This window comes from Coenobita brevimanus, chromosome 1 (genome assembly GCF_032717465.1).
Source record: "Coenobita brevimanus isolate Jiangsu-jjx chromosome 1, ASM3271746v2, whole genome shotgun sequence".
In the NCBI taxonomy this organism is placed as follows: Eukaryota; Metazoa; Arthropoda; class Malacostraca; order Decapoda; family Coenobitidae; genus Coenobita; species Coenobita brevimanus.
The window spans coordinates 32,340,944-32,365,484 of record NC_136954.1 but is presented as its reverse complement, the minus strand read 5'-3'; positions in this window follow the sequence as shown (position 1 = coordinate 32,365,484).

The window sequence follows — 24,541 nt, the reverse complement described above, 5'->3', positions numbered from 1 at the left end:
CTTCGCACAAAGCTTCACCCAGCTACGCTCAGAATGCTGTGGCTGACTTGTTGCAATGGCCTAGAGCAGAGGTCGGCAACCTGCGGCTCAGGAGCCACATGCGGGTCTTTTAGGACACTTTTGCGGCTCCAGGAGCTTCTTAAATAATAATTTATTCTTTCAGAATGAAGGCATCATATAACACATGAAAGGCAATATTAGATTTTTAATTCGACTTTGAAAAGATCTCGTTTCGTTTCGTTTCGTTTTTAAAGGCTCCAACATGCTTGCATGTGTCGGCCTTGGTCACCTAATGGCGGCTCTCCATGCTGCACGATCCATTGCAGCCTCCCTGTTCAGTCCCTTAACCCTAAGGTCACACTTAATGACCTCGTCCCATGTCTTTCTCGGTCTACCCCTCATAACCCCACCCACAATATTAACACTTCTCACCTTCCTCACCCAACTATCATCCCCCATCCTCTCCACATGTCCAAACCACCTCAATCTACCTCTCCTCATCACAACACCAATACACTCCAGTCCCATCCTACCTCTCAACTCTTCCATTGTAAACCCAGCCCCTCCAGGCCTTGGACGCAGGGACGCACTGCACATCCACCTAATCATTGTCATTTCTGTACGTCTGAGCCGGCGAATGTCTTCCTCCTTCACTGCCCAGGTCTCACTGCCATACAGCATTACACTCCTAACACACGCTGCATACAAAGACCCCTTAGCACGTAGGGAGAGCCCCCTCAATGTCAGGAGAGGCAAGAGCTCCCTGAACTTCTTCCAACCACTTCTCACCCTAGCCACAGAGCTAGCTCCAGCCCCACCTCCAGCACACAACATGTCTCCTAAATAACAAAACTCTTCCACACACTCAAGAGATTCACCAGCAAGTTCAATTCTTTCACGTCTGACGATCTCCACCTGCTCACCCGGCACGCCGTACACATAAAATCAGCATTATCTCGCAGTCTACCTCTGATACCACTACATCTCTTATGCACCCATTTATCACACACACCGCACAAGATGGAATTACTTCCCACGCCCTTGTGGCAAACTGCACATGGCCACTCTCCCTCGTCTTTGACAGTACCGCCACCAACCCTAGATATCATCACTTTTGTTTTATCTGCATTTACCCTTAAACCCTTTTGCCCCATACCATCTCTCCACTTCCTAAACCTTTCCTCCGCCTCCCTTTCATTCTCTGCAATCAACACCAAATCATCAGCATACAACAACTCCCACGGAGTCCGTTTCTAAAGTCACGTGAAAGGGCTTCAAGTACCATGATAAACAACATGGGACTCAAGACTGACCCCTGATGCACACCAACATTCACGGAAAACTCATCACTCAAATCTCCATTCACTCTCACCTGGGTGTGAGCACCCACATACATGGCCATAACCACCCTAACCAGCCACTCCTCCAAGCCAAGCTTTCTCATTGCCCACTTCACCACCTCTCTAGGGACTCTGTCAAAGGCCTTTTCCAAATCAACAAAAACAAAATAAAGATCCCTTCTCCTACCAATATATTTTTCCTGAAGCTGTCGAACAATGAATATGGCATCAGTGGTCCCCCTACCTGGCATAAACCCAAACTGCATCTCATCAATATTCACTCTTTCTCTAATCATACCTTCTAAAACTCTCTCCATTACCTTCATTATCTGATCTAAAAGCTTTATACCTCTATAATTCCCTCTTTCCAGGGCATCACCCTTCCCTTTATACACATTTACAATTACACTCTTCAGCCAATCATCTGGGACAACACACTCATAAATAATCCTATTTATCAGGTCAGTGACTAAACTCACCCCTATATCGCCTGAGGCCTTCAACATTTCGGCAGTCAACCCAGACACACCTGCTGCCTTCCCCACCCTCATCCTGCCTATTGCCTCACTCACAGTAGCAGTATCAATCAAAGGCCAAGGGCCAGACACTGGATCTGCTGGCTCCAAACCTTCCCTGTCCCAGTCAAACTCCTCATTCAACAACCGGTTATAATGCTCTCTCCATGCATCTTTAATATCCTCACTGTTCACCACTACCCTTCCTTCATCATTCTTCACACACTGCTCACCTATGATATCCCGATTATCCCTCTTCACCTGACCTGCCACCCTAAATATATTTTTCCTCTCCCCATGATTGAGGTTATCAAGTAATTGTCTCTGTGACTCAGACTTTGCCCTGTATACCTCTCTCCTAGCCCTACGCTTGGCAGCCAAATATTCCTCTTTGCTACCACCCTTCTTCCATTCCCGGAAAAGCCTTCTTTTCTCCTTAATTGCAGCTTCTACACCCTCATCCCACCACCAAGTTACTTTATGTCTTGGTGGTCCTCTTGTCCAGCCGCATGTTACATTAGTAACTCTCAAGAAATTGTTCTTGAGGGCTCTGTACTGTTCATTAACGCCTCTGTCTACAGCTCCCTGTTCAGCCACCACTCTCCTCAACTCGCTATAGAAGGCATCCCTTACTACTTGGTTTTTCAGCTTCCATATTTTCCTCCTAGGTACATAAGTCCTCTTTTTCATCATTTGTTCTTTAAGCACCATATCACAAATCAATAGTTTGTGCTGCTGCACACACTCCTCACTTCCTATAACTTTAACATCCCTCACTAACCTCCTATCGGCCCTCCTAACCAGAAAATAATCTATCTGACTGCTATTTCCCCCAGACTCAAACGTAATTAACCTACTGTCTCTTTTCCTAAAATATGTGTTGCACACAATCATGTCCGTTGCCTCCCCAAACTCGAGTATCCTTTCCCCATCTGCATTCCTTAGACCATATGCACATCCCCCATGCACTCCTTCATAACCTTGGGCTGCTTCACCTACATGACCATTTAAGTCCCCTCCCAAAATCACTATCTCATCATCCCGCATACCACCCACTACACGTATTAAATCATCCCAAAATCTATAGGCATCAATTGTTATGAGTTCTAGAAATGCAAGCCATGTCTTTCCTAAGCTGAACTTATGCAGAGAGAGAGAGAGAGAGAGGTTAGGTCCTAGGTTTGACTCGTCCAGTTCCTGTCAGTTCCCTGATTCCCCACTACAATTTTTTGTATTGCGGCTCCGAGAGTACTACATTTTTCATGACTGTAAAATAAATGGCTCTTCTAGCTTTAACCGGCGGCGTCCCGTCGACGTTCTTTTACGTCCACACGTTTTGTCACTGCCAATCCCATTGATGTACATAAACGCAAAAAAAATGCAAGGTCCCTAATTTGCACAATTTTCAATTTTCGTGAGTCATTTTTGGTACGTATACACGTGACACCTTCCTCAACAAGATGCCAGGCAGAGACATTGCCTTACCCAGCATGACCTCCTCCCCCCCCCTGCATGCCATTGTCTCAGCAATTCACCTGTTATCAGTAACCTGGCCAGTATAGCCATGTCATGCCGCAGTACGAAATTCAGGGCCAGAGTGATTCCCCAATCAATGACAATGTGGAGGACAAACTTTACATAGCATTAGAGGAAGAAACAGTTAGAAATGATGATCAGGTAATGTGGCAAAAAAAGGTCAGGTATTAGTGAGTGAAACAATGCTTATAATGCCTATATTACTGCTTGAAAACCAATATACTCTTGTACTACATATAAATTCGTAACAGTAAATAAATAAATACCGTTTATGAGTGGTGTGAAATAGTTATCCTCCCATAGAACTCGTTTTCTTTGGTGCCAGCCTGATAGAAAACCCAGTAAGGTAAGGAGGCTCTCCTACCTGTAATGAGTATTTTAAACCTCAGGTGAGCGATTTCTCTATGAATTTTCAATGTTTCTCACCAAAAGCGAAAGTTTTAGCAAAAAAAAAAAGGGTCGAAAAATGGTCGGGATTGGGGGATACCAGTGGTCAAAAAGTGGTTGGGACGGGGCGGGTTAAGGATTGCTGACCTCTGGCCTAGAGAAATACAAGTACGAATGGAGCATGATAATAATGGAATGTGGAGGAGATTACGAGGCAATTACCTGAACAGGCGTTTAACCCGCCCCGTCCCGTCGACGTATGGGTACGTTGCAACGATTTGCATTTGCCAGTCCCGGCGATGTACCAGTACGTTGTGCAATTGCAAGGTCCCTAATTTGCGCAATTTTCAATTTTCGCGCGTCATTTTTTGTATGTATACACGGGACACCTTCCTCTATTCCTCTACAAGATGCCAAGCAGCGACAATGCCTTACACCGCATAACCTCCCCCCTCCCCCCCCTCACGCCATTGTCTTGGCAAAGGACCTGTTACCAGTGAACTGGCTAGTAAAGATATTCAGGGCCAGAGTGATTCTCCAATCGATGACAATGTGGAGGACAATGTTTATATACCATTAGAAGAAGAAACAGCCAGAATAATGATCTGGTAATGTGGCAAAAAAAGGTCAGGTATGGTGATTAGTTAGTGAGTGAAACAATGCTTATAATGCCTTTATTACTGCTTGAAAACCAATATACTTTCATACTACATATACATTCGTACCAAGTAAATAAATAAATACTGTTTATGAGTGGATAAAATAGTTACCCTCCCATAGAACTCGTTTTCTTTGGTGCCAGCATGTTAGAAAACCCAGTCAGGTAAGGAGGAACTCCTACCTGGATTGGGTACTTTAAACCTCAGGTGAACGATTTCTCTATGAATTTTCGATGTTTCTCACCAAAAGCGAAGGTTTTAGCCAAAAAAAATGTTTTCGAAAATACCTCGGGACTGGGGGATGTCGGAGGTGCGGAAAACCTCGGGACGTGACGGGTTAAAGAACCTATTCATCAGCCGTCCTCGGGTGAGTGTTTTGGACATAAAATATTCATTCTGGTGACGTCATTTTTAGTTGCATGTTTGTTTCTACCAGACGATTTTATGTAGCTTACTGAGACCTTTTGTTATGAATTAGAACACCATTTCGCCACGTGAGATTTCCTACAGTTTGATATCGTCTGGAGATCATTGTTGGGATCGAATTGGTTAAGCAAATTATACTAACATTACTGACTGCCAAAATTATATTATCAGTACTGCATGCTAGATATGTAGTTACATTGGTAAAATTTAAGTTTTTGTTGAACGATATCCTATATCTTGAATTTGGCTCTCTTGTTCTTGCATTCACTTTGGGGGAACAATTTTGCGTGCCTGTAGCCTTTGGTTCCTTCTTCGTTGCATTGAAAAAAATCATTACAGTTCATGATTAATACCGAGGAAATAATAGCCTAAAGTGTGTTTCTTCTCGATTTTCTTTTCAGAGTTTGGTCATTAAGATGTAAAAGTAGCTTAATTGGTGTAAGACAGTATATTTTGTTGAGTATGCTTTAAGGAGAGTTAGGTACAGGATTGGCATACGGGGTGACGTTTTGGGTTCTGGTCCTTACGGAGTGTTTTTGCAAGCTGGTTTTCCCTTTGCCAGACGTACAAAGGATTCAGAGTATTCCTTCCTTAGTCCTTTTCATAGCTGCATCGGCATATTTGTAGTTGTTATGTAGTGTTTGGTGAATAATATGACAGGTGTATATAAACAGTTAACGAGTATGAGTTGTCCTTAAATACGGTACGATGAGTTTTCCGAAATGGCTGGCAACATTTCGGCGAGTAAGTTGGCCCTTTGTTTGTGGAGTTAATTATTAGAGTTGGACTGTGCTGAACCATGCATATAAAACTGTTAGCGGAGTTTAGAAGTTGAATTTCTGGCCGACTGTATCACCAATCAATTTTTTAATGGCATTCGCTCATTTTTAAGCGGAAAGCATCTCTATGTTTAGCAAAAGTTCTCTGCTTTGAAACTGGAGATGTGTGCTACAAAGAAATATTCTTTTATAAAGCTATTAATTTATTACCTAACCCCTCATCCTGTGAGGGAGTTGTCTCTTCGGAAGTACATCTAAACAATTGTCTCCACTCGATAACCCCTTCAGTCAGGTGGCATTTTAAATTTCGTTCTTGTTTGCTTATGGTGATTTTGATTAGCTTTGGAAATTTTGAAAACCAGATGGGTTCTGTACGATTTTCATTAATCTCTTCCTAACAAGATATATTTCTAGTTGAATTAAATAGTCTAGTGGCAGCACAATAGGAGCGTCTTCATAGCACGGTCATGAGTAAATAGCACGATCATAAGTAATTAACCCTGAAATGCAAAACCTGGGTGAATTTCTCCCAGTCACATGTTCAGGACGCAGTCATTAAGTGGCTTTGGGCTTGAGAGTAGTGTGTGTCCCTGTAGTCTCCTGACGTACTTAGATGTTGTTGTGAGTGGTAGTTTTCGGTTCCTCCTCCTATTGGTTTACTCTGTACATGCAGATTTGGGTGATTTTCACCCAACATTTTTATAAATGGTGGCTACACCTGGCCCATCAAGTGCAGCCCCTGCTGACACTGCTACACCTGGCCCATCAAGTGCAGCCCCTGCTGACACTGCTACACCTGGCCCATCAAGTGCAGCCCCTGCTGACACTGCTACACCTGGCCCATCAAGTGCAGCCTCTGCTGACACTGCTACACCTGGCCCATCAAGTGCAGTGCTGACATTGCTACACCTGGCCCATCAAGTGCAGCCCCTGCTGACACTGGTACACCTGGCCCATCAAGTGCAGTGCTGACACTGCTACACCTGGCCCATCAAGTGCAGCCCCTGCTGACACAGCTACACCTGGCCCATCAAGTGCAGCCCCTGCTGACGCTGCTACACCTGGCCCATCAAGTGCAGCCCCTGCTGACGCTGCTACACCTGGCCCATCAAGGGCAGGCTCGCCTGCCCCAGCCACCAGGTCAACAAGAAGGAGGACCCGGGATGACGAGGATGTGCCACCAATTGTAAATTTTCAAGCGAGCACCCTGGCCAGTGCATCAGGCTTCAGGTGGAGCTGTCATCCACAGATTGCCCAAAGATGAAGAACACCATCTAGCAATATTACTACACCATTTACCCCTGGCCCTACTAGACAGAGGTTTAGCATTTTAATACTCTAAAAAATACCTTTTTTTTTTTCTAACCTCATGTAGGCTGATGAGTAAGGCCATGGAAGCAATGGGGGGCCTACCTGAGGGCCACAGGACTCAAGTGTGTGTGAGCCATTGCTGAACTCTTAGAATGGAATATTAGGAATTGCAAGGATTTTTTTGTGAGAGTCACAAGAAAGATTATGTTATTTTACATAGTTTATTCAAGTCACGCCTTTAGTTTTAATATTATAGTTTAAGTTGATGTTTTTGTGGGAATGTACAATATAAAAGTTGAACTTTTGTACCCCAGTATCAGAACTAATAAATCTTTATTAGAAGTTACATTTTATTGCTTCCAAAAATTGGGTATATTTCACCCGGGTTTTGCATTACTGTTGCAAAACCTAGGTTTTGCATTTCAGGGTTAAATAAAAAAAAAAAATAGATGAGACGATTCATGTAGATTTAAGGCAAAAATTTAAAGCAAACTTTTTTTTGACCTTGAATCATCCATCCATCCATCTACCCATCCAAGTCTCTGCTGCCCCCTAAAGGAGGGTAGAGGCCCGGGGCTAGGCTCTTTAGCCCATCGAAGTCATGGGTGACCAGTTTAATAATCCACAGTGGTGTCATGTCAGTAATAAGTGCTAATTTTGTGCTTGGATTTTAACAACTTACAATATTCTCCTCTCAGTCTTTCCTCCTCTCTGACCAATACTTGACTTTACTGCTTTTCTCTGTACCATATTGTCTCTTATTTACAACTTCACCCATCCGTCTCTCCACTTGCACTCCTCTCTAAACTCTTTCTTTACACCTCCCTTTCCTTCCCCCTCTGGCTGTCCCCTTCTCTCGTATTTTCCATCAATCTTCCTTATCCTTTCCTACATCTTGAAAGATTCCTCCCCTCTCTCCTCCACTTTATCCTCACTCACTCTCTCTCTCTCTCTCTCTCATTAGTTATATTCTCTTCCCTTCATCTCTCCCTCCCTCCCTCCCTCCTTCGCAACTCCTTGCTTTCTGCCATTCCACCGTCTCTCCTTCCCTCTAGCTACCCGACATCTCTTCTCCTCACTTTCTCCCTGCCTCCTCTTCCGCTAATCTCTTTCACTCTCATTTACTCATTCCTTGTCTTTTGCTCCAATTTCCTTTCCTCTACTCTTCCTTTCCTTTTACAACTCCTAGTACCCCTTCCTCCTTCTCTCTCATCACTCCACCGAGTTATTCATACCTTTTCTCCTCCACTCTCTCCTCTGTCTCGTATACCCCCGCCTTTCCCTTCACCTTTGCTTTAATTGGATGTCTTCCTGCCTCTTTTATCATCCTTGCTGCCAGCCTCTTCTTTATTTCAGTTCTTTATGCCTTCTTCTTCTCCATTCACCTCGCCACCCTCTTGTTCTTTTTTCCTTGCTTTCTTGGGTGAGATTTCTTGGAGCCTTTTTTCCTGTTCTTTTCTTTTGTCTTGGTTCACAGTAATTACTTTGTGTGCATTTTTTTCTTTTCCTTCTTCCCACCATTTAACTGTCGACTCTTTTGTTCCCCTGTCCTTGCTTTCTTGGGTGAGGTTTCTTGGAGCCTTTTTTCCTGTTCTGTTCTTTTGATTTGGTTCACAGTAATTACTTTGTGTGTCTGTTTTTTTTTCCTTTTCCTTCTTCCCAGCATTTAACTATCGACTCTTGTTCCTCTGTCTTGGCTTTCTTGAGTGAAGTTTCCAGGAGCTGTGTTTTTGTTTGTTCTTTTGCTTTGGTTCCTGTCTGTACCTTTCTTAGTCTTTGTTTATTCCATTTTCTTCCCCACCATTTAGGTCAACCCTTACTCCATTTTCTTCCCCACCATTTAGGTCAACCCTTTTCTTTTTCTTCCTGTTATTTATTTATTAGTTTATTTATTGTTTCGAGCTTTTGTTTTGCTTCCCAGTATTTCAGTGGGGGCAATTTTTCCATCATATATTTTTTGGCTTTTGTGTTCCTATCTTATTTCATTGTTTTCTTTTTCTTGCTTCCTCAGGTGATATTTTTGTAGCCGCTTTTCCTGTTTTGTTCAAGTGTTTTGATTGTATTGTTTTTCATGCCTTCCTCTTCCCTTCCAGTTAACTCTCCATCCTTTTCTTTTCTCCTTTTGTGATATACTTTTTCCTGTCATGTGTTATATTTATCACCGTTCCCAATTTTCGTATATTTTTCTTTTTTCTTCCTTTGGTTCTTTTGTTTTTCGTTCCCCATATCGCCGTGTGTCTTCTGAGGGTTTGCATAGGCTTGGTGTATCAGAGTAATTGGAAGACTGAAGATAAGATGGAGGGCTAGAGAAGAAAATGGTGGTAATGAGGAAAGGATAGAGGAAAATGATGGCAAATGAGGAAAAGATAGAGAAAATGATGGTAAATGAGGAAAGGATAGAGAAGAAAATGGTGGTAAACGAGGAAAGGCGGCTTGGAATGGCAGGAAGAAGAGGGAGTGGTGACAGCCGTATTCTAGGTGGTAAATGAGGCTTCCTAACAGCAGCTCATTAGCAGTTTATTCTGCACATTTCACCCCAATATTCACTTGTACTTAATTATTGCAAATCATGTGGATATTCGTAACAGCGGCTTATTAGCGATTTGTACAACACATTACTGTGCTTCTCAATATCCACTTGTATTTTACTATTGCAAATTAAGTGGATACTAAGACTATATAGTTTACATGTGTAAACAAGTTGACGTAATATGCAGTGGGATTCCCTACGGATTGCCTGATTACATTAACCAAAAAAAAAAAAAAAAAAAAAAAGCAGCGTAACCACAGAGGTCATTACCGTCATACAAGAGTAAAACCAAAGTAAGGATCAAATATATACATATCTATGTATAATAATACATAAATAAATGTCATGTAATATTAAAATTTATATAAAAACGTCAGGGACATAAAAAACTATGCATAAAAGAACGACAGGTAAAACTACGTATAAAAACTAAATCGCAGCGGAAAATGTGCTTGAAACTATGCATACAACAACTGTAATTAAAAGTATGTATAAAAACTAAATTGCTACGGAAGATGTGCTTAAGAACCTCACTATGCCACCAAGAATACAAGCGCTTGGAGGCATTAAGGGCATCCTGGATCACTCTGGGATTAGCTGATTGGCAGGTCTTTGGGTTACATGCTTAGATCTTCAGTTGAAATGTTGAATGCAAGCTTTAAATTCTTTGCAATAATTTATAAAGCACGGGACGGTATTGGGCTTTACCTTCACTATAAAGTTGTTAAATGCACTCTGTAGTATGAGATGCAGGCTGATCATACCTAATAACCACAGGTGTTGCATTAATGACAGTCAAAAATTAGAGATTTGCCCTCCATTTTTCAGGTATTTTATGAATGGAGGACACCTGTAAGCTAGAGTATGAAATTATTATTTTTTTGTTCCTCTTCATCTTCTGCTAAAAAAAAAAAAAAAATGAAGCATACGGTTTGACTGTCATTTCGTATATTTTTGGAAATTTTCTGTTTATTAATTTGTATAGTTTTCCAGAGTTTATCTTAACCTTTTCAGAGTGGTGACGTACCTTAGATTCCTTTTATTTGTTTGTTATTTATTAATGTACTTTGTTCTTAGAAGTTTGAATCAATTTAGGACGGAACTCTAGTACGGTAGTAAAGATTGTTACTGAAGGATAAATCAGAGTCTTGAAACTTCCTTAAACTTAAAAAGAAAGAAAAGAAAAAAAAAAAAGATGAGGGGAGTAAAAAGAATGGTTTACGTCACAGGAGTCAGAGGGTTAATGGTTTGCAAGCAACTGTTGGAAAAATTGCTGCTTCGTAGTTTTGTGTGTGTGTGTGTGTGTGTGTGTGTGTGTGTGTGTGTGTGTGTGTGTGTGTGTGTGTGTGTGTGAAAACTGAATGTGACAAGTTTTTGTTTGTCAAGATTGACCGCTTCTTTACGATGATATCGCTTTTTTTTTTTAATTCATGCTGTGAGAGAGAGAGAGAGAGAGAGAGAGAGAGAGAGAGAGAGAGAGAGAGAGAGAGAGGGTGTTGGGAATGAGGAAGAAATTATTGCCAAGCTTTTATTTGTCATTTTTCATACTATTACAGTCTTCTGTCTGTCTCTCTCTCTCTGTCTCTCTCTCTCTCTCTCTCTCTCTCTCTCTCTCTCTCTCTCTCTCTCTCATCTGTTTTTCCTCCTCTTCATATTGTATATCTCATTATCGTGTTTTCTACCAGTGTTTTATTTCTCCTTATCTATTTTTCCACACTTTCATCATGTCCCAATTTGGTATTTTTGTCCTATTTTCCCCATTTTTGTCTCTGCATCTTCAACTTTGTAGCCACAGTTTTATCATTGCCGTTTTTTCCCACAAATTTCTCGTTTCCCGTCGTCTCACTTTTTTTTCCCCCTAGCCTGTGATTCGTCACCTTTTTTGTCTCCTTTTTTGTTATTATTATTATTTATTATTATTATTATTATTATTATTATTTTTAATGAAGCCGTCATTTCGTGTGTCCTCGTTTCGTGATTCTATGTTCATGTTTTGTCTGTTTTTCTTGCCTTGTTTTTATGTTCATTTTCGTATTCTCTCTCTCTCTCTCTCTCTCTCTCTCTCTCTCTCTCTCTCTCTCCTCCTCCTCCTCCTCCTCCTCCTCCTCCTCCTCAGAACCAACCACTATTATATCTGAGGCAAAAAAAAAAAAAAAAAAAAAAAAAAAGCTCAAAAAGTTACAGCCTGAGTAAAAAAGGGGAAAGAAAAAGAACCAGCATTCTTAGTCCTCTAGTCTCAAAAGTTTGCATGCTGGTCAAAGAATTCAGCAACAGGGTTTCATTTGAAGTTTATAGGCAAGTGAAGACAGTCAGGAGGAGAGTTTTTATGCCATTATACAAGGCGCATTTTGAGATGAGAGTCTGGATGAGGTGAAGGGCTGGAGACGTGAATGAGGGTGTGAGTTGGAGGGAGGACAGCTTAGAGGAGATATGAATGATGTTATGAGTTGGAGGGAGGGCATCCTAGTGGAGATATGAATGAGGATGTTATTAGTTGGAGAGAGGGCAGCCTAGTGGAGATATGAATGAGGATGTTATTAGTTGGAGAGAGGGCAGCCTAGTGGAGATATGAATGAGGATGTTATTAGTTGGAGAGAGGGCAGCCTAGTGGAGATATGAATGAGGAACTTGCAGAATGAGCTTAGCCTATGTCGCGACTCAGTATATGCCTTTTTTTTTTTTTTTTTTTTTTTTTTTTTTAAGCTGGGTAAAATTGTTTGGTGGCAGCAAGAATTTAATGTGGTAAAGCCGTCCTTGAACTGAAAGGGTTGAAATTAAAAAGTGGAGAGAGACGGGAAACTCTGGCAAGGGAATTTACGGTTTAATTGCTCTTATGCGTATGAAAAAACACCGCCATGTTTTTTTCCTGCATAAAGCGATGTTTATTGTGGCACTTATGTTTTCCTCGGCTGTGCCATTGCTAAGCCTGATTTTTAGCCGTGTTTGTGTTTGTTCAGTGAGTTTTGTGTTTCCAAGGGGTGGTTCGGGTTTATTGCTCTTGTAATGCCACCCAGGGATGAGTGAGGCTGGTCACTCTCATTTGAAATGCCAGGACCAACTTTCTTAGCTCCGGGCTCCTACGCTCCTCATGGGGCAACGTAGGATTGGATGATGGATGGATTTTTTTTTTTTTTATGTGTCCGACTCTGGGCATAGGCTTCACAGCCTGCTTCCAAGGCCCAATAGTCCTCCTTCATACTGTACACCTCTTCATGTCACCACTTCGGCGCTAACACCCACCATCCATATTGAATACATGCTAGGGCTGTCTCATACAGGACTGGTGTATTGGTATTAGCGGCAGTATTTTTACGACATGTCGGCGGGTCTTCTGGTAGATCAGTAACGTCTGTTTTTATTAAATTCAAATCCTTAAACTGTTCCCTGCCCCAGCGAGGCATGTATGTATCCGTATATGTGTATACGTGTGTATGAATGTGTTGTATGTGTGTATGTATGTGCTGTATGTGTGTATGTATGTGCTGTATGTGTTTATGTATGTGCAGTATATGTGTATGTATGTGCTGTATGTGTGTATGTATGTATGCATGCATGTGGTTGTTTGTAATTTTGTCTTCATTTATCAAGACAGTATCTATCTATCGATCTATCTATCTACCTTTATTTATTTATTTATTTGACGTTCATGTGTGTATATGTATGTATCATATGTATGTGCTGTATGTTTGTATACAGTTGTAATTTTCCGTGCTCATCTATATCTGTCTGTCTATCAGTATCTGTCTATCTATCTACGGTACTAAGTGAGTTTTACGCCAGGTACCCCTTTTTGGATAAGGGCTAAGGCGTTGCCCCTGGGTAGAGGACTTTGGTTTGGAGCGTGTAGCATTTTATGACCGGATGCCCTTCCTGATGTCTACCAATGACCCTTGGGTGGATTCGATCCTCCGACCCTACGGTCAGAGCGGAGCGCTCTAAACCTGTCTGTCAATATTTACATCTTTTTTTTATTTGATGTTCGTTATTCCTTCTTGACTGTCATGTAATTCTCTCTGATAGATCATTGTGAAGCTACGTGTGGAAGGTGTGTTTGTAAGGTGGAGTCAGGATTCCGTGGGCTGCCAGTGAATGAGTGTGTGGCCCATTTCATTGGCCATGCCGTTCATTGGATCATCCACTACCAGGTTTTATTTCCTTCTTTCTGGTCCTTACCTGACCCCACCTATGGATGGGGGAAAAGAGGCAGGATGATGATGATGATGATGATAGTGACGGTGGTGGTGATGGTGATGATGATGGTGATGGTGGTGGTTGTGGTGTTGGTGATGATGATAATGATGATGGTGGTGGTGATTATGATGGTGATGGTGATGCTGCTGCTGCTGCTGATGGTAGTGATGGAGGTGATGGTAATGATGATAATGGTGGTTATAATGATGAATTTTTACTTGTTTATGAACTGGTATTTTTTTTAACAGTACATGTAGACATATAGACCTGTGTGTGTACGGTATGCGATGGCTAATTTCGATATTGATGAAGGTAAAATGATGAAGTGTATTGTTAGCATTAATTATCGTTAGTGCGATGCCTCCTTTAGGCCTATTTGAGTTTGCTCCTTCAACAACAAAATCGTGAAATTGCAGGCGTGTGCGGTGTGATTTTTTGAGTTGCAGTGGTCAGTCTCGATATTCTCATTGCTTCCCCTCGCTCAGTACGAAGGGTTTCATTTCAATTTGGTCTTGTTACCTTCACACGATTCTCTATCAAAATACACGTACAGCAACGACTTTCAGATGCCAAAATAAAATAAGGTTGACGTGGTGGAATAATACAAGCAAGTTTTATACCCTTTTCTACTCTTACTTGGTCTAACATTGCCATCTCTAACTTGAACGCTGAGTTGTAACACTAAATTAACACTGGAACATGATGCTAGTCAAGAAGTGCAATGGAAAGGATGTAGAGATGTAGTATTGTCTTTTTCTGCCATTGATCTGTAATGTGAAATAAGCTGCAAAATGGACGATAATCTGGGCCAGGTTAGAGTAAAATCAGTATGGTTTCCTATTTTCTGGTCCTCCTCTCCTTTCATTTTTTTTTTAGTACAGTGACATCTTACTGTATTTCATCCATACTTCCTTCAGACGTTGCTATCTTGATTTGTCCCTACCTTCTAGACTTGCATTGGCTACAGACTGTGTGGTATGATTTCTGAAGAATATAATCGGTACTTCAATGTTTTAAGGAGTTGTTTTAGAGGAATATGGAGAGCTGCGTGGAGAGACAGACAGGCAAATGACTAAGCAAAGGAACATTGTGGTATTGATGTGGGTGTGATTGAATGTTGCGGCATTGGAGCTCCTGGCGTGTGTGGATTTAGCGCCGTGACAATAGCAGTGCCTTACTTTATTACGAAGTTGGAGGCTTTGGCAGTTTGGGTAAGATATGTGGCCCTGTGAGGCTGCTGCTTCCTCGTGAGTAAGGCTCGCTGAGAGAGAGAGAGAGAGAGAGAGAGAGAGAGAGAGAGAGAGAGAGAGACTAATTTATGATTAGGTAAACAAATAGTGACACGTTTATTAATCCAGAAGCAGAACTGACGGCCATTAGGCTGTAACAAGAATGAAATTTATACAGTACACTCCTCATATCGCACGTATTCCCCCTTAATTAAGTACCTGAAGACGTTGTTGCCGATTGCTTTCTTGCATCTTGACTCTCCATTGACCCCATCAGCGAGAATACGCCTTATATCATTCTTGGTTCCATCTCAAGATTTTCTACAGTTAGGGAGATCCTTGTCTATTTCTTAATCATTCGCTTATATATTTTATTCACTTAGAACCTTGGCCATACCTAACTCCATGACTTTGGAAATTTTCTCCTAAATATAGCAAAATCGTCCGGGGGAAAAGAAATAACAGAAGCCATCGTGCTGAACCGTCATCCAATATTTCACACGTAGGGAAATCTGTGTTTGGAAATTTTTTGTGAATCCGAGGAAATGGTGACATAAAACTTCTAATCTTTAGCTGTCGCCCTCGAGTTTATCCAGTGAATTACTTTGAAATACTCTCCATTAAGCCCTTGAAGACGACGATGCCCCCCCCCCTTTTTTTCTCGCTACCGTCAGACTACTCGTTTTACTCTGACTTGGCCTAAAATTGTCATCTCTTCTTCAGTATTGACCTGTAACAACTAGAATACGATGCTAGTAACAAAGAAACGCTGCGAGATGGAAGTAGAGTCGAGGTGTTGTCTTTTTGTGGAACTGTGTGAAGTAAGTTGCAAAAAGGGGAAAATCTGGGACAAGTTAAGATGGAGGGAGAATATAGTTTATAATCATCTGCTGGGAGACTTTATTGATAAGAGGGGTTAGGTATAGCTTTTATTTACATTTTGACTAAACGAGGCCGCTTCAGAGCTGAATACTCTTGTGTGGTGGTAACAGGAATGATAAATAAAAACCGTCATGTCACTGAAGCAGTTACTGCAAATAATTTTATACTCTTCAGTCAGATGACATATTCAGTATTTTATTCTCCCTGCGCATCGATTTGTGTTGTGTACCTTCGAAGAGATTTTTCAAACTAGAGAGGTTAGATAGGCCTATAGCATTGACCATCCCCAGTGCAATATGTGTAAACTTAGACTGAATAAAAACGTGTGGTAATATTGAAGATAAGCTCCGGAAAATGCTGTGGGATTGACGGGGTTATGCTTTGTTCGAGAAGTGTTCCCGAAGCTGAAATATACCGCCTGGCACTAACGGCGGTGGAGTTGCGTATACAACGGATGACTGCAACTGAACCGCAGCCTAATATTGCATAGGTAGACAAACCCAGACCTGTGATTAATACCCATACTGGTTTTACAGTATACCCATGTCTTTGTCGTTTTACAGCTTCTTTCACGTAGTTCATGTATTCAATATGGACGGTGGGTGTTAGCGCCGAAGTGGTGACATGTAGAGGTGCATGGTATGTAGGAGGACTGCTGGGCCTTTGATAGCAGGCTGTGAAGCCTATGCCCAGAGTCGGACACATAAAAAAAAAAAAAAAGTTCATTGGCAGAGAAGACAATACTACGCCTCTGCATCCTTTCGACAGCATTTAGTCACTTGTTCTAACGTTAATCTTTTGTTACAACTTATCAGTTAAAATGAAGAGAAGGCAATTTTGGGTCAGATCAGTGTAAAAAGAATAAAGTTAGTGTTTGTTTCCCCCAGACGATTTTATTAGCAGTCTGACTATATAGACATGTTTGTGTGTGTGTGTGTGTGTGTGTGTGTGTTTCTTGGAGCAGCCACCAAATGATAAGTTAAGACTTTTATGAATGAAGGAATTAGTGATAGAGATTATCTAACCCATCCTGTTTCAGAATTTCCCCTAAACCGAGAAGAGAATAATGTAATGATTGCACGAAGATAAAATAACGAAATATGTAAATTAATTGATTGATTAAAAATAATTGGACTGAATTGGTTGTTACGAGAGACATCGGACTGGAGAGATGGAGAGATTTTTCTAACTGGAGAGGTGGAGAGCCTTTTCCAACTGGAGAGGTGGAGAGATTTTTCCAGCTGGAGGGGTGGAGAGATTTTTCGGACTGGAGAGGTGGAGAGATTTTTCCAACTGGAGAGAATAATTACTGCTACGCTACTTATGGTCTCTCAGAACTGAATGAGATGGTCTGGCGGTAACAAGAATAAAAGGTGTCATCGCCTAACATTGCACAAGTAGGCAAATCAGTTTTTTTTTTTTTTTTTTTTTTTTTTTTTTTTTTTTGGATACGGTAGCATAAACTTGTAATTACATTTTTAGTGACGAGACTTTATATAACGCTTAATTCTAGTCTTGTGGGTGCCACTCACTTTCACTAAGGTTAGCAAAGTATTGGAACTGGAGAGGTTACATGTAACCTACGCTTTGCAAACCTCTCCACTAACCTGGGTCGTGCGTGAATGGTACAGCTACACCAGATGCGAAGAGCGGGGAGGTAGCGTCGAGCGATGAGCGGCGAGGTGAGCGTCAACACAATACCTGTCCGAATAGGAAACGGCAACTTCGCGCACGACAGATAGTCAGAAACTGTTCATCGGCGCAGACGTATCATTGTTCAAGCTATCAAGCCTGGGGATGTCACTAGGCAGTGAGCGACATTGTGGAACATGCTGCATCGCGAAGCGACGAGCGTGGAGGGTGAGTGATGCGACAAATCTTCCCGCTCATTCAGTGTGGCCACCCACATAAGATTTAGTGAGTTTTATCGTGTCGCGACATCCCTCCCCACTCAAGTCTGCCCGCTCGTTGCGTCCTGTGTGGTCGTGCCCTGGAGAGAATGAAATCTTTCGTCTCGCGGGTACAAGAATAAAACACGTCGTGGCACTGAACTGCAGACCAATATTGCACAGGCAGACAGATGTGTGTTTGGAATTTCGGTAATTAGGGGCAACGGTGGCATAAACTTTAGATCATTTACATCCTCCGTTCAGGCCGCGGCACCGACCGTCACGTAAAATGGACGAGTTGCTGCTAATGGTTTCGGTCGCTTTGCCTCCCTGACTGATTGGCAGACCTAGAAGCCAAGGTTTGTATTCGTATTTTTGTATTCGTAAACCCTTAGTTTGTAGCAGTCATTTGTGAGACCCGTGGTGAGAGGGATGCGTGTTTGTCTTGGAAGAAATTACACACACACACACACACACACACACACACACACACACACACACACACACACACACACACACACACACACAGACACACACACACACACACACACACACACACACACACACACACACACACACACACACACACACACACACACCAAGCACTGACGCTCCTATGACTCATTCTGAACTTGTTCTTAGATTACTTAAAGTCGTCTTGCGTTTGCTGGAATAGAATACTAGAGTCACCCCGATCAGGAGAGTGGGAAAAAATAAAAAGCTGAGAACAACAGTTTTGGCCTACCTTGGACCCTCTAAAATCGGGTCGAAACAGTTCTGTCTTATGTGTGTATTTTTTTTTTTTTTGCTTTTAATTTTTTGTTCGTACTACTGTGTATTCGTAACCCCTGTTTTGTCCTCTGCCCCTCACGGCTGAATGCCCTCCAATTCTTAATGACCTTTTGTGAAACCCATAATAAGTGGGAAGCGTGTGTGGCTGTGTGGAGAGGATGGAGAATACGAGACTGACTAGAAGAGTGTATGTGATTGAGATGGAAAAGGAAAGGAAGAGGGGGAGAGAGAGGATGAGATGGAGAGAGAGAGGAAGAGGGATGGACAAAGGATGAGATTAAGGGACGGAGTAGAGAGATATGGAGGTGTGAGTTAAAAGAAGGGCAGCCAAATGGCAAAGTAGGGGACGTGGAGGCGATTTGTTTGTGGCTACCCCTTACAGGATTAAGAATTCGGGCAATAGATAGATGGTAGGTAGACAGATAGTTTGGCTGCTCCATCTCACTGCTGAATGCGTTTTGTAAACTGACATGCAGGCTGACTTCGTAGGCCAAGATCTACAGGGTGGTCCGTAAATAGCGCTACACCAGAAGTTCACTAGAAATTCACCTGTGTGTTGTGGGGACAGCTGAACCTGCCGATGTGGGCTTGGATATGGTAGTGGGAGTAAGAAATAAATACTCCAAGGTGGACATTGATAACGCCGAGTAAGCCGTCCCCACAGCACACGAGAAAGCACCTGGCGGAGTGCATGAGGAGCGTTATATATGCACAACCCTGTATAGCCGTGGTCTTGTAATTAAACCTTAAATTTCTGATAGTCATTTGTGAACCCGTGATGAGAGTGAAGCCTGGTTGACCTCTGTGCCTCGCTGCTGACTGCACTCTGTAACGTGGCATGCAGGCTAACTAGATTTAATGCTCACAACTCTCCAGCTGTCAGAAACTGGGACCTGCCTAAACCATTTCCCTCTTAGATTAAAGGTATGGGGGAACACTGGTGCATTGGTTAGCACATTCAGCGTACAACTACAAGAATCCGATTTACAGTTCTCTCTCTCTCTCTTTCCCTCTCTCTCTCTCTCTCTCTCTCTCAGGCACACACACACACACACACACACACACACACACACACACACACACACACACACACACACACACACACACACACACACACACACACACACACAGAAAGAGGATTACTGTGTGCAGGAAGGATATATGATAGTCCTGGTGCGAAAGTTTATGAGTTAGGAGAGAGAGAGAGAGAGAGAGAGAGAGAGAGAGAGAGAGGTATACAGGATAAACGTGGTGTGAAAGTTAGTTAGTGCAGCGGCAGTAGCTTCACGCCCGAGCACCAGCTGGCAGAGGGAGGAGGTGAGTTGTGGTGGTTGGGGGTGGGTGTGGTGGTGGACTTGAGGGTAAGCTGGGGGGGTTGAGGGTGAAGTTAGATGGTGGGGAGTAGGGTGGTTGGGGGTGGTGGGGGTGTAAGGGGTCAGGAGATGGTGAGTGTAAGGGTGGAACTATTAGCCAGGTATTTACAGTAGTTCAGGGACTTGAGGCCTGGAGGACGGAAAGCTAGATCGATGGTAATACTAGAACCATAGAGGTCTCTCTCAAGCTGACTTATCTTCAGGTAGTATCAATGTTAAAGCAAATAAAGATAAACGCTCGTGTGTGTGTGTGTGTGTGTGTGTGTGTGTGGAAGTATTTTGGTGCGCTGGCATGCATAGCGATAGAGTATAAATATATTTATGAATATTCAGTATGTCCTTAAAAAAAAAATATATATATATATATATATATATATATATATATATATATATATATATATATATATATATATATATATACTTTTTGCCACGGGAAAGTGATTGCTGTATTAAACTGCAGCTTCATCATCATTCGTGTGTTTATTTTTCAAATTGTACACAATATAGTGCCTGACAAAAAAAAAAAAAAAAATTGCCTTTTAATATTATTCACATTCTTTTCTGAGATGAACCAGCATGGCCAGTGTGTGCGAGTTTTTGTTGTATTTTTATTTACCCTGGAGAGTCATGGAATATTACAGTGGTTGGCCATTCTATAAATGGCGTGTCATGGTGATACAAAAAATATTATAATAGGAATGGGGGCAGAGATAACCGAGGTGCATATGTTTGTTTATAAACACTGACCAGACAGTTTTAGAAATGGTACGAGGTGTGGGTGAAGTGGTGGTGGTAGGTAAAGTAGTTATTTTCTGCCAGAGTGATGTTACTGTACACTTCCTCTCGTTATTGTACTAGAGAACAAAATTTTTATTCAAATATTATTGTTAAAATTTAAGGATGGGAAAAGTGCAGCGACAAAAGATGTTAAAAAAAAAAAAAAAATTAAACAAGAGAACATTTGGGATGGGAGGAAATTGAGTTCTGTACCTTCACTATATCCCACCAGCCAGAAATGTTGTGTGAATACATTGCGGAATATATTGATGTAGAACTCCAAATCTTCTGCTGTCTCAAATGCTTTCATTTCTCAACTATCTCTTGTTTCTTCAGTTTTCCATCCCTACCTAGTAACAATCGTATAGAATATATATATATATATATTTTTTCTGGTTTATGATCTTTTAATGGAAGCTAGCAGCCAAATACACAGTAACTACCGTATACTGTAATGCGACTCTTACGTGTATGATAATCGCTGCCGCCATTACAGATGCAGTATACGTAAAATTCTTACTTGGGATGGGGGTAGCATGAGTCCATAGAGTTATAACCTACATATTCTGAGAAGAGGTCTGACTGCTAGAGAATGTTTTTAGGCTCCAACTCGCACACTGCTGCTCGAAATCTGCTTTAAGTAAGAAAAGAAACATCCCCGGTTGTGAAGAGGCATTTTTCTGCCTAATACACTTGTTTATGCTTTTTCGTTTGACTAATAAGGAAATAATGACAAAGAAAATAAGACGAACAAGAAGAAGAAACATTTTTTGTGATTCTTACGAAAGTCACTGAGGCTTTGCAAGTAGATTTGCGCTTAAGTAGCGAAGATCTTTTAGTCCGTATCCATATAGCTGGGCTTCTCGAGCGTATTTGTGCGCGCAGCCATAATGTATTTATGTTCAGGACTCCATTTTGAACGTGTGCCATCCCTACGTAGTAAACGCTACCGAGATTACTGATTATAAAGTCTCTCTTGGGAATGTATAATCATTATGCTGTGTTGCCGAGTAGAGTGTGCTGTGTTCCGCTTTAAAAATTAAGGAGTTGAAGAATGGTTTAGTTATTCGAGAGAGAGAGAGAGAGAGAGAGAGAGAGAGAGAGAGAGAGAGAGAGAGAGATATTATGCACCTCCTCCCCACCTTGTACTTCTCCACAGGAAATATCAGAAGGTGTAAGCACCAGACGCAAAGACACACACACCATCCATCTTCACCATTGAAATCCGATCTCTGCACACTTAATTGTCTCTCTCTCCTTCTCCTCCTCCGAGGTTGACTGCGGGAAGACAAAGTGATCTGGATACTCATAGTGAAAAAAAATGAAACCTTGACATTTTCTTGGCATACGAGAAAATGTTTGAAAAAGCTTTATTTCAAACAGTACCTTCATGTAATAAACGAAGGTTGAATTAGCAGTTAATCAGCATACGAAATGGAAAATGGAAAACTCGAATGACTTTTTGGAATGAAACATTTTGGAGCTCCTTCAGAGAAAAAGCAGAAAACTCAACTAGGTTCAGTATACGACGAAATAAAAATTCACTAAAACGTTCTCTCTCTCTCTCTCTCTCTCTCTCTCTCTCTCTCTCTCTCTCTATTTCTGTGTGTATACTGTATATGTGAGTGTGTATATGTGTGTGCATACATTGTGTATGTATGTGTACTGTATGTGTAGATGTATGCGTGCATGCGAATCTGTATATGTGGGCGTTTATCTGTATATGTCCGTGTATGTGTGTTGTGTTTGTCCATAGGTGTATAGGTATGAATGTTTGCATGTATGTGTATACTGTACACGTGAATATGTACTTTTGTGTGTGTGTGTGTGTGTGTGTGTGTGTGTGTGTGTGCGTGTGTGTGTGGATTTTCAGTCTTTAACTGCTTCTCATTTGCTTCCTTCTCGTTATTCTGGTCTCTCCATACACCAAATAATTCCCCTTTATTCTCCTGCGGCCTGATAGCACCAGGGTTCGAATCCTTGTGCGGGGTGCTGGTACCACTCGATTCTGGTGTCCGTCCAGCCTCTCTGGGTAGGTATACTTAGTGCCTAGGGTTAACACTGCAGTAACTTGGATAATGCAGTTGCCTTGTATCCCAGGAGAGTGAATGATATCCCGGCATTGGCTCAAAGGTCTGAAGAGCTGAGCACGGTGACCCAGCGATTCATGGCGCCTACGCTTATCTGTACATTTTAGCACTTCTTTCCAGTTTCCTTAATCCCCTTAGTGTACTCGTTTTCCATTCCTTCCCCTTCACTTTATATTCCTGTCTCATCCTTATGCCACTTCTTCTTATCTCAGCTCACTGCCTTTCTCCCTTCTCTTCACCTTTCCTCTGCCCCCTTCCGTCATTCCTCTTCGTTCCCTTCCCCATTAATATCCTCCTGCCTCTTCCTTTTATCCTCCCTTCTTCCTTCTCTCCACTGCCTTTCCTCTCTTTCCTTTCCCTCCCCCCCTCCCTTCACCTCTGTAGCCCGAGAGTAGTTTTCTCTGTACCGACATCCCTTGTCCCTTGCCATTCCAACTCTCCCTCTCCTACACTCGTTTCTGATACCTTCGTCCGGTATCCAGCATCTTTCCTCCTCCTCCCCTCCTTCCCTTCTTCTCTCTGCTTACTAATGCGTTCTTCTCCCCTCTTTCTTCTGTTCACCTTCCTCTCTTCTCCTTCATTCCCCTTACTCATCCTCCAATTCCACTTTTTCAATATCAGTCAGCCTCTTGCCTCCCCACACTTCCTCCTTCCCTCTCTCTTTTCCTTCCCGACTCTTCTCTTCATTTCCTCCTTCCATTCCTCCTGCAACTTTCTCTTGCCCTTAGCATTCCTTTCTCCCCCTTCCATTTTTTCTTCCCCCTGAAGCAGGCTTAATGAGGTAAGCTAAGTCCGTCGTCAGTTCTCTAATTTATTCTGAGTAGATTTAACGTCGATATGCCCTGATTGATAGCCTGCTTCTAACTGACTCTTAAGTTGGCACACTTGTCCCCCCAGCTTCCTAAAAATGCGGGCACAGCAAATTCAAGGGAGTGGCTAGACCTAGCCCACCGAATTAAGTCATACATTCTACTGTAGTATCCATGCATTGTTATACAAGGTTATATATTAATAATCTACATTAACATTTACATAAGGGTAATCAAGGTCGACAAACCATACAATTTCCAGTTAATAAGAAATTATTGGCAACAAATCATTAGTAACATCCCTCCTCTCTATCCTCCTCTCCCGTCACCCTCACCCCTAACCCCTTCATCCCATCACTCCCTCCACTGCTTCCTCTTCCCCCCATTCCATCCTTGCTCCCCCAGTCACGAGTCGGCACGATTTTCTATTTAAATAAACTCGTGACATTAAACTTTGGTGGGAAACCGCGAATTCTAGTGGAATCCCAGTATTTATCACTCAGTTTAACCGTCCCCGTATTTACTCAATCGGGAATGTTTTCAGGACATTTTTCACTGTTTCATAAGTGATCGTCCTTGTGCGAGACGTTAGCACCTTCGCTGAGTGATTTATTGCGGGTGTGTATCGCTCACACTCGTTGGCCGTTAGGAAGTACGGCCCGGTCTCGCCTCCCTCTCTCATAATTTGAATCAGTCAAGATTTGAGCGCCGTGGAAGCGGGTTAGCAACGTGTGTGGCAGCGTCCTTCCTCAGCCGACGCCCAGATCCCGCCGCCGCTGTTGTCCAGTTCCTGAATTCCCACCTAGCGTGATTTGGCGAGAGGCTCAGCGTGTGCAGCGTCTTTCCTCAGCAGTGACGCCCAGTCATCCGCTTAGTCCACTCTCTGACCAGTATTTCTTTTCGTTTTTCCTAGGTTTAAGAGCTTAGCTTTTGAGTGAGCGAGTGAGTGCGATCTCCTTATTTTTTAATTCATAATGAAACATGTAACGTAAATTTGTTTCATTGTAATCAATAAATTAACTTCTT